Raw genomic sequence first — 6,246 nt, forward strand, 5'->3', positions numbered from 1 at the left:
TGTCGTGGTTTTCGGCAAACAGTACAACATATATTTTTTTCATTTCATTGACCCAAAAAAAAAGCGATGGAGGATCTTTTATGAAAGTATTTATATTTCCCGAAAGCAGCTGCTAAACTCACTGTACGCGTCAAGTCGAGTGATGGCGCGATCCCGAGAACCTGTCCGCCGGGAGAAAAAACTCCGGGCGATCACACTTGGTACAAATTTGGTACTTGGTACAAACAATCTCCATGGTACCAAAAAAATCAAGTAAAACCACATGCGTTTTGTTAAAGATGATGAGGTAAAATGTCATCTTGGGATCAAAGGTTCAATCTTTTTGTTTAACTTGCTCCCTCATTTCTTTATTTTTCCATTAAATTATGATCACACTTGGCAGTTCAAAGGTCATCTATAGGGTTCAAAAGATCATATTGAATATTAAATTGATCTTGAAATCAGGCGGTTCACCAGCCACCTTGTATTATCAGCGTTGGATATGTTCCTTCATATTAAAAAAAATGTCAACCCAATTAAGGGGATCTGCATTACATGTATTAATGGGAGAGCTTGTCATTTATTCAAATCCTTTCATTGTGTGCAACAAATGTTGTTTTGAAAGCATTGAAACATATTGACAAACATAATGAGAACGTTAAGAGGAGTTTCATAATTACCAAGTTTGATAATCATATTTATCATTTTCTGCAATTTTTGCGCAAATATTTTTATGAACCCCCAACAAAAAAATTCCGTGTTCGCTCAAGCATGAACGAAACTTGAAAGATGAAACTTTAGAGCATCTATGAACACCAAAATATAGACATCATAATTTGAAACAAAGACTTTATCAAAGATTTTATAAACTTTTCAAAACTAACCCGTTTTATTGATATGCACTGTATACATCAAGGGCCCGTTGCAGAAAGAGTTGCGTTTAAACGCAAGCCAAAAAATCAGTCGCAAGTCCCAAATGCACGCTGTTGATTGGTTGAAAATCAAGTTGCGCATGATTTTTAGAGTTGCAATTGATTGCAACTCTTTCTGCAACGGGCCCCAAGGGACTGGATTCAAGCTAATATCTCCACTCATCAAGGGAATCAAAAGACGAGTTCACCCCCCCCCCCCAAAAAAAAAAAATGATTTGAATAAAAGGAGAAAAATCCAGAAAGCATCAAAATCGGATGTAAAATAAGAAAGCTGTGATATTTTGAAGTTTCTCTTAATTTAACAAAACAGTTATATGCACATCCTGGTCGGTATGCAAATGAGGTGAGTGATGACATCATTCACTCACTATTTCTTTTGTATTTTATCATATGAAATATGAAATATTCAAATTTTCTCCTCATTGTCCTGTGAAACAAAGTTTTATTCTTCCCTGAACATGTGGAATGCCAATGTTTTAACATTTCATGGTTCAGACAAGTAATGAAAATAATGAAAAAAAAAATCGTGTGTGATGGTCATCATCGACTCTCTCATTTGCATATCACTGAGTTGTGCATATAAGTATAAAATCAGTATGGCTCCCTAAGTTTAAAATCAAATTAGCGCACTCATAAGTTTATGATCAAGTTGGTGCCCCTATGCATGACCCTGAGAAGCGGGGGTGCTGATGCACCCCAAGATTTTCCTGGGAGGTGCTGCGTGTATTATTCTCCATAGGCAGCACCCCCTGCAATTCATTGCTGGTCCTTGATTGAGAAATGAAGCTTGTAATTTTTATTAAGACGCACTGGCTGAATATATATAATGTATTTGCTTTGTCCCTTTTGTCCCCTATACTGCGGTATAGTTTTGAATGTTTTCATTCTTCGCTCATCCCCCCCCCCCCCCTCTATTTCACATTTGTCCACTATCCCTTTTATTCTTTACCCCGCGATTATACGCGGCTAATCTTTGGCTTTTCCTTTGTACTCTGATTTTTTTTTAGTGTCCGATCTCCTTGATTGCTAATTTCATAATTACTTTAAGGAACCTGCAGACATTACAAGCTCTGCTTTTTATGCAGGTTCCTTCATATTTGACTTTATTTACTGCCATTATCTTTTGTATTTTATTTCTTGTATTATGTTATTATTTTTCTATCTTGTGAAGTATGAAAATACATTCAATTCAATTCAATTAATGAAATATCATTTCAATGACATTTACTTTTCGTGTTACATGGAAATAAATATGAATTTTCCTTGTATAAAATGTCACATAATATTTTATTTAGGGGAACTTTCATTAGCAATCTATGCTTTCGAGAACGTTCACATTTATGCCAGATGAGCTTCCTGACGATACTCTTTAGGCTACTTTTTAAAAAATATTCCTGCGAGTTGTATTTATGAATATTCATGAGGAAATACCTTCATTTTGATTGGTGGGAATGAGAGATGGCAATCCAGTCTTGATTTTAAATCAGTCTCTCGCGAGTGAGAATTGAATTTATTTTCACGAGTGAAGCTTCACTCACTGGTATGAACGAGTAAAAAGATTTATTTATTTGCCATCCTTGGAAATGATAACAGTTGGTAATGAAAATATTGAAATGATAATAACGATTAAAAAAAAATGTATTTCATCATGTATTCTTACCTGCCATGCTTTTATTGCAGAATACTTTTTCAGACATGATCACTTGTTCTATTTCTTAATAATTATAACCTTTGTGATATTTTTTTTCTATTCTATCCTAGTCTCAACTTTCTCCACAACTGATAGATTTGTTTTTTAACTTTCAATGCTTGTTTTACCGTTAATCATCACCATATGGTACATTTTCTTCTATAAATTTAATTGTAACCTTTTTTGTACCGTGTTCCCTTATGTATATATAGTATAATACAATATATCTAACTTATTCTCGGCGAACAAAATGAAATAACAAAATAATGTGCGATTATGTCGTGGCTTTATTAAACAGAGATGAACGCTTTTCGGATTCTGGTGTCACAATGACATAACTATAAAACATGAATATGAACAATACCTCTGATTAGAGACTTACATACATGTATGTCTGGAACCAACCGATAGCCTTGTTTTAGCTCCCCGAAGGGGGGTTAAACCCCCGGCTAGAAGGCCCCCCGTCCCAGTACATTATAAGTTTATTCTGGATTCATGTGATTGCATAACATTTTTGAAGGATATTCTTCCTCTTTATTCAATTTCAACTCATGCACTTGAAGAAAAAATAGCTGAACAAATGAACTTTGATAATCACATTAACTTGTTTCAGCTTGCTTGTTTGTCGAATGTATTAAAATGATCTATTGATATCAAACTTACATGGCCATGCGGAGATTTATTTAGAGAAAGGAGAGAGAGGGGCGAGAATTTGTATTGGGGGACAAGAGCCAAGCTGATCATAATGGGTGAGGTGTTTATGTGAACAGATGCTCAACAAGTTCAATTGAATTTAATTGAAATTTGAAGATGGTCCGGCGCCTGTTGAAAATTTGTTGGTATTTTTCAGCTTCATGAGAAGAGTCTTCCCTTGCCCCCCTCCCCTCCTACTCCTGTGTAAGGAAATGCATAGGTATTACACGATGATGATGAGATTGGAATGTTTGTTTAACGGTAAAGATTACTCGCTTGATTCCAAAGGTCGCTTTGTAATTGAAGACTTTTGAAGTGTATCCTGTTCCGAAAGAAATACTCTGAACTTTTATTGTCACTTCAGAATGCAATGTAACTCAGCTGTACCTGTCAGTCACTTATTTGCATAAAAACACATATTTAAACAAAATAGAAAGACAAAATAAATTCTTACATTAGAATTATGTTTCGGGAAATCCCTGAACATGGGGAAATCTTTCATTTGATTACTCAAATAATTGTTCCCTTATAATTATGTACAGTATATATATATATATATATATATGGACTTTAGCTAAGGAGATTGATTTGAAAAATATATTTTACCTTTTTAGCTTGTTTCCTTGCCCAAAACACTTCATCGAGCGCCGATGCGCCACCCCCCCCCCCCCCGCCACACACACACCGAGGCCATCGTGATGATATCTGCTTTACCCGAAGCATGTGATCCAGGGGGGGCCACTTACATTGACGAGTGGATACCATGCGCGACAAAAAAACACGTAAAAAGGATGTCTTTTTCAAGATAGGGCACGTTACGTACGTAACGTGATAAGGGTGTCAAAAACACAAAAATAATGAAAAAAGGGTATCTATTTTGCGAGGAAAGCTACGTGTTTAGGGTCAAATTTGCGGGGATGATAAAACAAAATTGAAATGTTTTATAAAGGATGTCCTTTTCCCCCCAACACTACGTGTTTAGAGTCCAATTTGCGCGAGGTGTAGAAGGTGGGGCCGTAATAAACCAAATGGTGTGTAAAGGTAAAACCGATGACCGACGGACCCGTGAAATAAAATATCGCTGTACTTGTTTAGGGGTTCATTTCAGGGAATACTTGCCAAGAGTATCGTTTTATTTCCAATACTTGTTAAGGGTAGGGTTTCAGACGCCAATACTTGTTAAGCCTTTTTCAGAATATGGAAAAATACGTGTTTAGGGTGCTTTTCGAGACCCCATGGTCGCGCATGGTATCCACTCGTCAATGGAAGTGCCCCCCCCCCCCCGGGCATGTGATTCACATGACTGAGTGGCTTCGGCTTGATTTTCCGTTTGTTAATCATTGTCATGCTTGGGAAAAGTGTGGAGAAACTAATATTACATAAAATGTAAAATTTAAACCCACTTTAAATGATAAGAACTTAGTTTTAAAAATGCTGGAGATGTCTGAAGTAAACATTTGTTTACATTCAGTTCTGTCCTCATATCCAGCAGTCACAAAAACAGGGTAAAGGTTGTGCTTACCTAGCGTTAAAATGCTAATTTGGGTTGCAAAGTATTTGCAATATGTTAAAATGTATCAGTTTTATTTCAACTGGCTTGAAATGCAAAAGAAAAATTTACCTCACGGTCATTTTTTCACCGTTTTTCCTTGACAGTTGACACGGCATGAAAATGAGCATTTCTGCTCAAACTGATTTCTGCGAGCTTACAAAAAATGGACAGTGCACACTCAAGTGTAGCATTCTGTCAAACCTTTTACTTTCATTAAAATGGATGAGACATAAACCCTCGAATATTATGTTGAGATTACCCCCATGTTGTATCTTTTTTTATTGATCTGCACTGATACGTGCGTAGTTGGAATAATGTATGATGTAATACATTCGGAAAGGGGATTTCCCTTTTGATTCCAAATCTTGCTCGGAGAATGAACAATCAAAATTATTCAAATACTACCCCGGTCGCTTGTTTGCAGTCATGCTTGACTGATCAGATTGTGTCCTTCGTATTTACCTAATAATAATCAATATTATATTTGTATGGATTGTACGAACAGTACCAACAGTGGTGACATCACAGGAGGGGAAAGAGTAGTCCACCCCCTCCTTCAAAATATATATTTTCAGTTATTTTCTTACACAGTTGTTACTAATGCTAATGCTTCCCTCTCAACGCGTATGATCAGCATGACTACCAAGAAGATGCCAGTATGGGCTAGATTTTGAAGAAGACGCGATTGTTGCCATATTTGTATGTTGTTGTTTTAAAGTATGTTGCTTGTCTGACTTTGTCCCGCCATCGCCACCCCGCCCCCCTCCATGAGAATGATCATGCCGCTGTCGTTGTTCATACTTATGTAAGCAAACACAGGCTAAAACCATAATTGTATTTATCTGGGATCACATGACGATGATAACAGGCACTGATTCCTTTAATATTGTAGACAGATAATGCAAACAGAGTTTAACATTCACGCTTTGCAATTGCTATTTGTTTTTGCTTTTGTGTTTTTTTTTCTCGATTTTTTTTATAAGGGAAATGTCCATCCTGAGGTGAAGTCGGTCATAATATTAGCAGAAAAAAGTGAGAAAATAGCAATGGCATTTTTCTTTTTTAAACATCCAAGAATTTATGAATTTGAAAAATATGATTATTATGTGATTATGTGACATGCAGATAGCCCCCTCTAATGTAATACAAGTTCCATAAATTACAATTTTTTTGGTTCATGGCACCTAGAATAATATAGCTATACATCCCGATTCATACGGTACACGTAAGTACACAGCACTGAAAAAATGAAAAACCATATTTTATTGTTCGATATAGAAATCTGAAATATAATTACTCCAAACATTCATTTTGCCCCAAATGAGCCCGGCATCCACTATGCAGCGCCAGAAGTACATATCACAGTATAATGTTTTTCTTTCTTAATCTATTAAACAGAT

This window comes from Lytechinus pictus, chromosome 2, assembly GCF_037042905.1.
Source record: "Lytechinus pictus isolate F3 Inbred chromosome 2, Lp3.0, whole genome shotgun sequence".
In the NCBI taxonomy this organism is placed as follows: domain Eukaryota; kingdom Metazoa; phylum Echinodermata; class Echinoidea; order Temnopleuroida; family Toxopneustidae; genus Lytechinus; species Lytechinus pictus.